The 8,067-nt window shown below is 37.5% G+C and overlaps 1 pseudogene; it reads right to left on the reverse strand.

Annotated features, from left to right (window-relative positions):
- Positions 1-6,916: 6,916 nt before the first annotated feature.
- LOC122688965 lies at positions 6,917-7,658 on the reverse strand (annotated as a pseudogene).
- Between the last annotated feature and the right edge of the window lie 409 nt (positions 7,659-8,067).

An 8,067-nucleotide genomic window follows, 5' to 3' on the forward strand; every position in this document is an offset into this window, starting at 1 on the left:
GAACATAAATGGAAATGTTGAAGGCTATTATAGTTACTACACTCAATACAAGGAATCATACCACTTATTAAAAGCAAGGAAATGTCTCCTGGGTTCTCCTAAGTCAAATAATGGATCTTTATATTAGGATCACTGAGTGTTGCAATAAATAGCTCCTATAATGGTGATTTTCACTTGAGTTGCAAAATTTTCCAAATAACTCTCTTTTTTTTTTTACATTGATCTTTAATAAAGGCAGTTTTGTTAGCTGTAATCAGATCATCACATGAGTAGATATTAGGCAGGAAAACAGTTGTATTGGGAAGTTTGGTTTGTTCAGAAAGTGTCAGGTTAAAAATGTATGTCTAAACAGCTGGGGCCCAGGTTGGGAATGCTGGTCAGTTTGTTCTGCCAGGCCCACTACAGACTTGAAACATTGGTCTCCTATTTATTTATGGCTGGAAGAGTGTACCAGTGAGAGTTAAGGCTTTCAGCAGACAGGCCCCCTGCCTTTGGGAAGTGTCATTTATAAGCTCTTGTTATAAAGAGAGATGACAAGGGAACAACTTGTCTCCCAGAAACCCTCTTAGTTCTCATAATTAGGAAAGAAAGGAACCTAAAAAGACCTATTTCTGAAGAAAACCGAGTCCCTTAAAGTTTTGTCTTGTGAGGAGGAGAGAGTTGACCTTGTCAACTTTGATTCTTCCTTAAAGTTAAACTAATATTGCTAAAAGGCCCTTATGAATAACTTTCTGAAATAGCCTCTAACTGACTTTCTTCTCCTGCAACAAGACGGAGTATTTGTTCCCCAGAGTAATATCTAGATGTTGGCTAAAATGAAGTTTATACACAGATATCTTCTTCTGGAGGCCTTTTATGCCTAAATTTGAAGTAACCGCATTGTTCCAGAAGACATCTGAGCAGTTACTGAGGAAGACTTAGCGGCCTATTGAGAACTAGGATTGGCTTATCATTCTTCCAGATTACCCAGCTAGATGGGTTTCCAGTAATCTGATGTCAGTAGGGAAAGTTTCTTCTGGGACTGGAATGGAAGTTTTTGGGGCCATTCCTAGTAGAGTCTTTTCAAAGCTGATAAAAGAAAAAAAAAAAAAACAACTCAAGACTCCGAGTATTTTTTTTTTTTTAATGTCTGAATAGATATTCTTTGCTTTATAGATACATACCCAACTGAATATAGACAGCTACCAAACTTTAACCAGCTACATACAAGCTGGGCTAAGTCTGCACTATTTTTAACAGCAAGTTAATAGTGGTAATAAGTGCTGCATTAAATATGCCAGCAATTTTGGAAAACTCAGCCATGTCCACAGGGATGAAAAAAGTCAGTTTTCATTCCAATCCCAAAGAAAGGTAATGCCAAAGAAGGTTCAAACTACCACACAATTGCACTCATTTCACACGCTAGCAAAATGATGCTCAAAATTATCCATGTGAAGCTTCAACAATACGTGAACTGTGAAATTCCAGATGTTCCAGCTGGATTTAGAAAAATCAGCAGAACCAGAGATCAAATTGCCAGCATCCATTGGATCATTGAAAAAGCAAGAGAGTTCCAGAAAAAACATCTACTTCTGCTTAATTGACTATGCCAAAACCTTTGACTGTATGGATCACAACAAACTGGAAAATTCTTCAAGAGATGGGAATACCAGATCACCTGACCTGCCTCCTGAGAAATTTGTATACAGGCCAAGAAGCAACAGTTAGAACTGGACATGGAACCGTGGACTGGTTCCAAATTGGGAAAAGAGTACATTAAGGCTGTATATTGTCATCCTGCTTATTTAACTTATATGCAAAGAACAGCATGATAAATGCCAGGCTATATGAAGCATAAGCTGAAACCAAGATTGTTGGGAGAATTATCAATAACCTCAGATATGCAGATGATACCACCTTTATGGGAGAAAACAAAGAGACCTCTTGATGAAAGTGAAAGAGGAGAGTGAAAAATTTAACTTCAAACTTAACATTCAAAAAACAAAGATCATGGAATCCAGTCATGAGACTGGGTTGGCAAATAGATGGTGAAACAATGGAAACAGTGACAGACTTTATTTTCTTGGGCTCCAAAATCATTGCAGAGGGTGACTCCAACCATGAAATTGAAAGACACTCACTCCTTGGAATAAAAACTATGACCAACTCAGACACCTTATTAAAAAGCTTTACTTTTTAATAAAGAGTTCTTTTTCCAACAAAGATCCATCTAGTCAAAGCCATGACTTTTCCTGTAGTCATGCATGAATGTGACAGTTGGACCGTAAAGAAAGTTGAGCACCAAATAATTGATGCTTTTTTTTTTTTTTTTTTGTAACATCGAAACATGTATATTATCAAGGGTGAAAGAGATCACCAGCCCAGGTTGGATGAATAATTGATGCTTTTGAACTGTGGTGTTGGAGAAGACTCTTGAGAGTTCCTAGGACTGCAAGGAGATCCAACAAGTCCATCCTAAAGGAAATCAGTCCTGAATATTCATTGGAATGACTGATGTTGAAGCTGAAGCCCAAATACTGTGGCCACCTGATATGAAGAATTGAATTTTGAAATGACCCTGATGCTGGGAAAGATTGAAAGCAGGAAGAGAAGGGGATGACAGAGGATGAGATGGTTGGATGGCATTGCAGTCCATGGGATTGCAAAGAGTTGGAAATGGCTGAACTGAACTGAACAGTGATAATTTGAAAAAAAAAATGCTGTTGTGTTGGCTAAAAAGTTTGTTTAGGTTTTTCCATAAAATGTTATAGACAACCCAAATGAATCTTTTGGCCAACCCAATATATCTCAATAATTTCATTACAAGTTATTTGTGGTAATAGTCTAACATCTTGACATTATGATAAGCACAGATTAAATAACTATATCATCTATGCCAAACTCAACATACTGATGATACCCGACTGCACTTAAGTATGGTGTAAATAACTGAACACAATAGAGCAGACAGGCAACCAGAGAAGGACATTTAACATATGCTCATGCTTATTAACATCTCAGATGCTAGTAAGGTCATGCTTAAAATTTTGCATGATAAGCTTCAGCATTATGCAAATCAAGAACTTCCAGACATCCAAGTTGGGTTTAGGAAAGAAACATGAATTAGAGATCAAGTTGCTAGCTTTCACTGGATTACAGAGAAATCAAGGGAATTTCAGAAAATCATCTATCCCTGTTTCATCAACTAAGCTAAAGCCTTTGACTATGTGGATCACGACAAACTGTGGAAAGCTCTTACAGAGATGGGATTATCAAACCATTTTAACTGTCCCCTGAGAAACCTGTATGTGGGTCAAGAAGCAACAGCTAGGACCCTGTATGGAACAACTGATTGATTCAAGATAGAGAAAGGAGTAAGACAGGGCTGTCTGTTGTCACCCTGCTTGTTTAACCTATAGGCTGAGCACATCATGAGACATGCTGGGCTGGATGAGTTACAAGCTAGAATCAAGATAGGCAGGAGAAACATTAACAACCACAGATATGTGGATGATATCCCTCTAATGGCAGAAAGCAAAGAGGAACTAAAGAGCCACTTGATGAGGGTGAAGGAAGAGAGTGCAGGAACTGACTTAAGACTAAATAGTAAAAAACTAAGATCATGGCATCTGGCCCCATTACTGCAAGGCAAGTGGAGGGGAAAAACAAGGAAGTAGTGACAGATTTCCTCTTCCTGGGCTCCAAAATCATTGTGGACGGTGACTGAAGTCATGAAATTGGAAGATGATTGGTTCTTGGCAAAAACATGATGACAAACCTAGACAGTGTGTTGAAAAGAAGAAACATTACTCTGCCAACAAAGGTCTCTATAGTCAAAGCTGTAGTCTTCCCAGTGGGCACATATGGTTGTGAGAGCTGGGCTGTAGAGAAGGCAGAACACCAAAGAATTGATGGCTTTGAATTGTGGTGCTAGAGAAGACTCCTGAAAGTCCCTTGGACAGCAAGGAAATCATACCAATCAGTCTTAAGGGAGATCAACCTTGAATATTGACTGGAAGGACTGAGGCTGAAGCTGAAATGCCAGTATTTTGGTCATCTGATGTGAACAGATGACTCACTGGAAAAGTTCCTGATGCTGGGAAATATTGAGGGCAGAAGGAGAAGAGGGCATCAGAGGATGAGAAGGCTGGATGGCATCACTAATGTGATAAACATGAACTTGGGCAAACTCTGGGGAATTGTGATGGACAAGGAAGCTTGGTATGGGGTTGCAAAGAGTCAGACATGATTGGGTGACAATAACAACAATTAAAACAACATGCTTATTAATCATGTTAACAGTATTTAAAAATTTGAAATCTAAATATAGATGGGCATTTGTAAAATTGCAGGACAACTTCAATACAAGATCCCCAATAGATAAATCTGCATAAATGTTTAAATTCAGAGAAAGGAGTACATCAAGCCTCTATATTGTCACCCTGCTTATTTAACTTATATGCAGAGTGCATCATGAGAAATGCTGGGCTGGATGAAGCATAGGCTGGAAGCAAGATTGCTGGGAGAAATATCAGTAACCTCAGATATGCATATGACATCACCCTTATGGCAGAAAGTGAAGAGGAACTAAAAAGCCTCTTGGTGAAAGTGAAAGAGGAGGGTGAAAAAGTTGGCTTCAAACTCAACATTCAAAAAACAAAGATCATGGCATCAAGTTGCATCACTTCATTGCAAATAGATGGGGAAAAAATGGAAACAGTGACAGATTTCATTTTCTTGGGCTCCAAAATCACTGAAGATAGTGACTGCAGCCATGAAATTAAAAGACACTAGCCCCTTGGAAGAAAAATTTAGACCAACCTAGACAGCATATTACAAAGCCCAGACATTACTGCCAACAAAGGTCCATCAAGTCAAAGCTGTGGTTTTTCCAGTAGTCATGTATGGATGTGAGAGTTGGACTATAAAGCAAGCTGAGCACTGCTTTGATGCTTTTGATCTGTGGTGTTGGAGAAGACTCTTGAGAGTCCCTTGGACTGCAAGGGGTTTCAGCCAGTCAATCCTAAGTGAAATCAGTCCTGAATATTCATTGGAATGACTGATACTGAAGCTGAAGCTCTGATACTTTGGCCACCTGATGCGAAGAACTGACTCACTGGAAAATACCATAATGTTGGAAAAGATTGAAAGCAGGAGGAGAAGGGGATGATGGAGGATGAGATGACTGGATGGGGTCACTGACTCAACGGACATGAATTTGAGCAAGCTCCAGGATTTGGTGATGGACAGGGAAGCCTGGCACGCTGCAGTCCATGGGGTCACAAAGAGCTGGAAATGACTGATCGACTGAAATGAACTGAATTCATTGAATAATATTGTTTAAGAGAAAGCTATTTTGTCCTCAAAATTTTAGAATTAAATTTTGAAAACATTTTCTCTCCTTGATACACTGTAGTATTAGAAAATAAGAAGCCAGAACACTTGATTTTATTTTGTTCCTACATGCTGAAGTGTACATGCTTTTAAAGATAACTTAGAACTAACTTCTAGTTGGTAGCAGTAAGTGCTATCCCATCAGTGTACTATAGTACACATATCAAAGTTTCTACAATATGACAGTTAGTATTCAGCACTTTAGGTGAGGGAGAGAAGCAGGACAAAAAGCAGTTGCAAATTATTTTTAACAGCAGAAAAGCTTTAAACACCTATAGTTTTTTACATCATCTCATATTCTATTCCATAATACTTGGAACAAAGTCTTAATTCAATCGGTTCTATCTATATGTTTTAAAATGCAGACATAATGAAAACCTTATAGTACAAAATATGCATTATTTAATACTCATTAATTACATCAGAGTCAGTAGGGATTATCAAATAAAAATCACACACAATCATCTAAATTTTTAGATCATCTTATGGCTGCTAACCAGAGACTGTAGAAATTACAAGTGTAAGACAAAAAAGGAAAAGAAAAAATACAAAGAAACTAACTTCTCAGTGCATCACACCCTTGAAGATAAAGTGTATGGCACTTTTACTATACTAATATTACATTACAGCTCTGAATTTTAACTGTAATTACTTAAAGACATGAAATTCACATGACAGCAAGAACCAGTCAATTACATTGTTAAAATGAAACAGATCACCTCTTTCTTGGTAAAAATACGGAAAAGGTGATGTGTGCAGATAACTCAATAAAATTGTTTTCATTCATTTGCCCCCCACTGAAGTGTCTTAAATTTTATCCTGTAAATATTCTACCTGTTATAACAATCTGATTTTCAGGCTTGTATAAGCTCTGATATTTTATTTAAACATACTATTTTTTGTTTGATAAGAATGTCTTTATGAATAAAAAATATATCTTGTTATAAATAATGGAATAAACCTCCTGAAACAAAAATGTGACATTTTCTAAGCTTGTTAGAAATAAACCATGATGTGTCAACTTAAAATTGTATCAATATTAAATAACATTTCTGTGATCAGTTTTCCACATAAAATTAATCAGTGGAGAATTGGGCTTAATTAATAATTAATCACATTCAGTTTCCTTAAAAACAAAGTTTTATTTTGTATAAATAGTTAAAAGTCAAATATCTTCCTTCACAATACATTTAGACATTAAATCTGAGGTTTTAAAAATATGCACAAACTCTAAAATACTTTTAAATGGCTAAAAGGAATAAAAATACCAAAGTTTAGTGTACAGAATAAACAACCAAGAAAAGAGTAAACCTTTGGTGTTGAATTTATGAATAGCCCAAAATAAGTCCCAAAGTTTTTTTCTACCTGTGCAAATAAAAAGAGTGTCCTTTCCAAAGTTTGAGGCTATACACTGTACATCCCCCACAAACAAGTTTATAAATAAGGTTTTTTAAAAATGTTGCCAATATTAAGTTCTTCCATAACTAAAATTAAAGGTCAGCAACAGTCCAGTGGTTAGGGGGCATCAATTCTCAAACACTAATTATGATCCAACACTAGTAGTTCTTTTATCTGAGAAAAAAACTTTTCAGAAGAAATACCTGCCCTATGCTAACTACCAGAAGAATGCGGGCCTCTACAATCCAAGGCCATTTAGATCCTTGGTTGGCTTAGGCCTTGAACTTCTCTCAAAAGGAAATGAGTCTGAAAGTCGATGACAGAATTTAAAGTTTCTTTTTTTCTTTTTCATATATTTATATTAGTTGGAGGCTAATTACTTTACAATATCATAGTGATTTTTGCCAAACATTGGTAATGATAACCTATATGCAAGACAGAAAAAGAGACACAGATGTATAAAGTTTCTTGAATTGAAGCACAGGCAGATTCCATCTGGCTGAGAGCACTGACTCAGCTATCACTAGGAAACAAAGGTGGGTGTTTTCCAACTTCAAAATCAAAACACACATTTTTATGTGTGAAAGCAGAATGTTCATCCTTGATGCAAAATTTGTATGTCCCATTTATAAGGCTGTTTCTTCACTTTGTATAATGCATTGTGATAAGGATCTCCAGACTGACAAACTACATCATAGTGACTGCCAGCAATTACCTGGAACTCGAGTGCACTTGGTGACATGCCTAATGTCCTAGTAGAGGCATTACTAGGCATAGCCAGGCAGTTTGAAGGTGATCTATGTGCCCCCAGGCAGGCTCCACCACCCAGCAGTGCCCCATTGACCTGCAGTGGCCACCCAGCTTGGCACTGACACCATCCAGGGCATCCTGACAGGCTATAGCAGCTCCTTAACAGAGCTGTGGGGAGACCAGGGTCAGGGCTGCACCGACTGGCACACAACAGACCTTTGCCCCTTCGTGGGATGTCGCACAAAGACACACTGTAGTCTCTCTGAGCCTTGGAGATATTAGGGATGAGAAGTGATCCACTGGGTGTGGGTGAGGGGTACTGAGGACCTAAGGCCAGGAACAAGCTGGGAAGGAAGACATCTGAGTTTTTAAAATGGATGGCTAATGTCCCCTAACTTATGCTGACAATATATACTCCATTTAAGAATCCAAAGGAAAAATTATGTTTCAGTAAAGTCTGCTGAAACACAGAATTCTGGAAGGGACTACATATAAATTGTTAAAAAGAAAATAAAGCAGGGCACATTTAAAAAAAATAGGTCACAA

The sequence above is a fragment of the Cervus elaphus genome, chromosome X, assembly GCF_910594005.1.
Source record: "Cervus elaphus chromosome X, mCerEla1.1, whole genome shotgun sequence".
NCBI classification, from domain to species: Eukaryota; Metazoa; Chordata; class Mammalia; order Artiodactyla; family Cervidae; genus Cervus; species Cervus elaphus.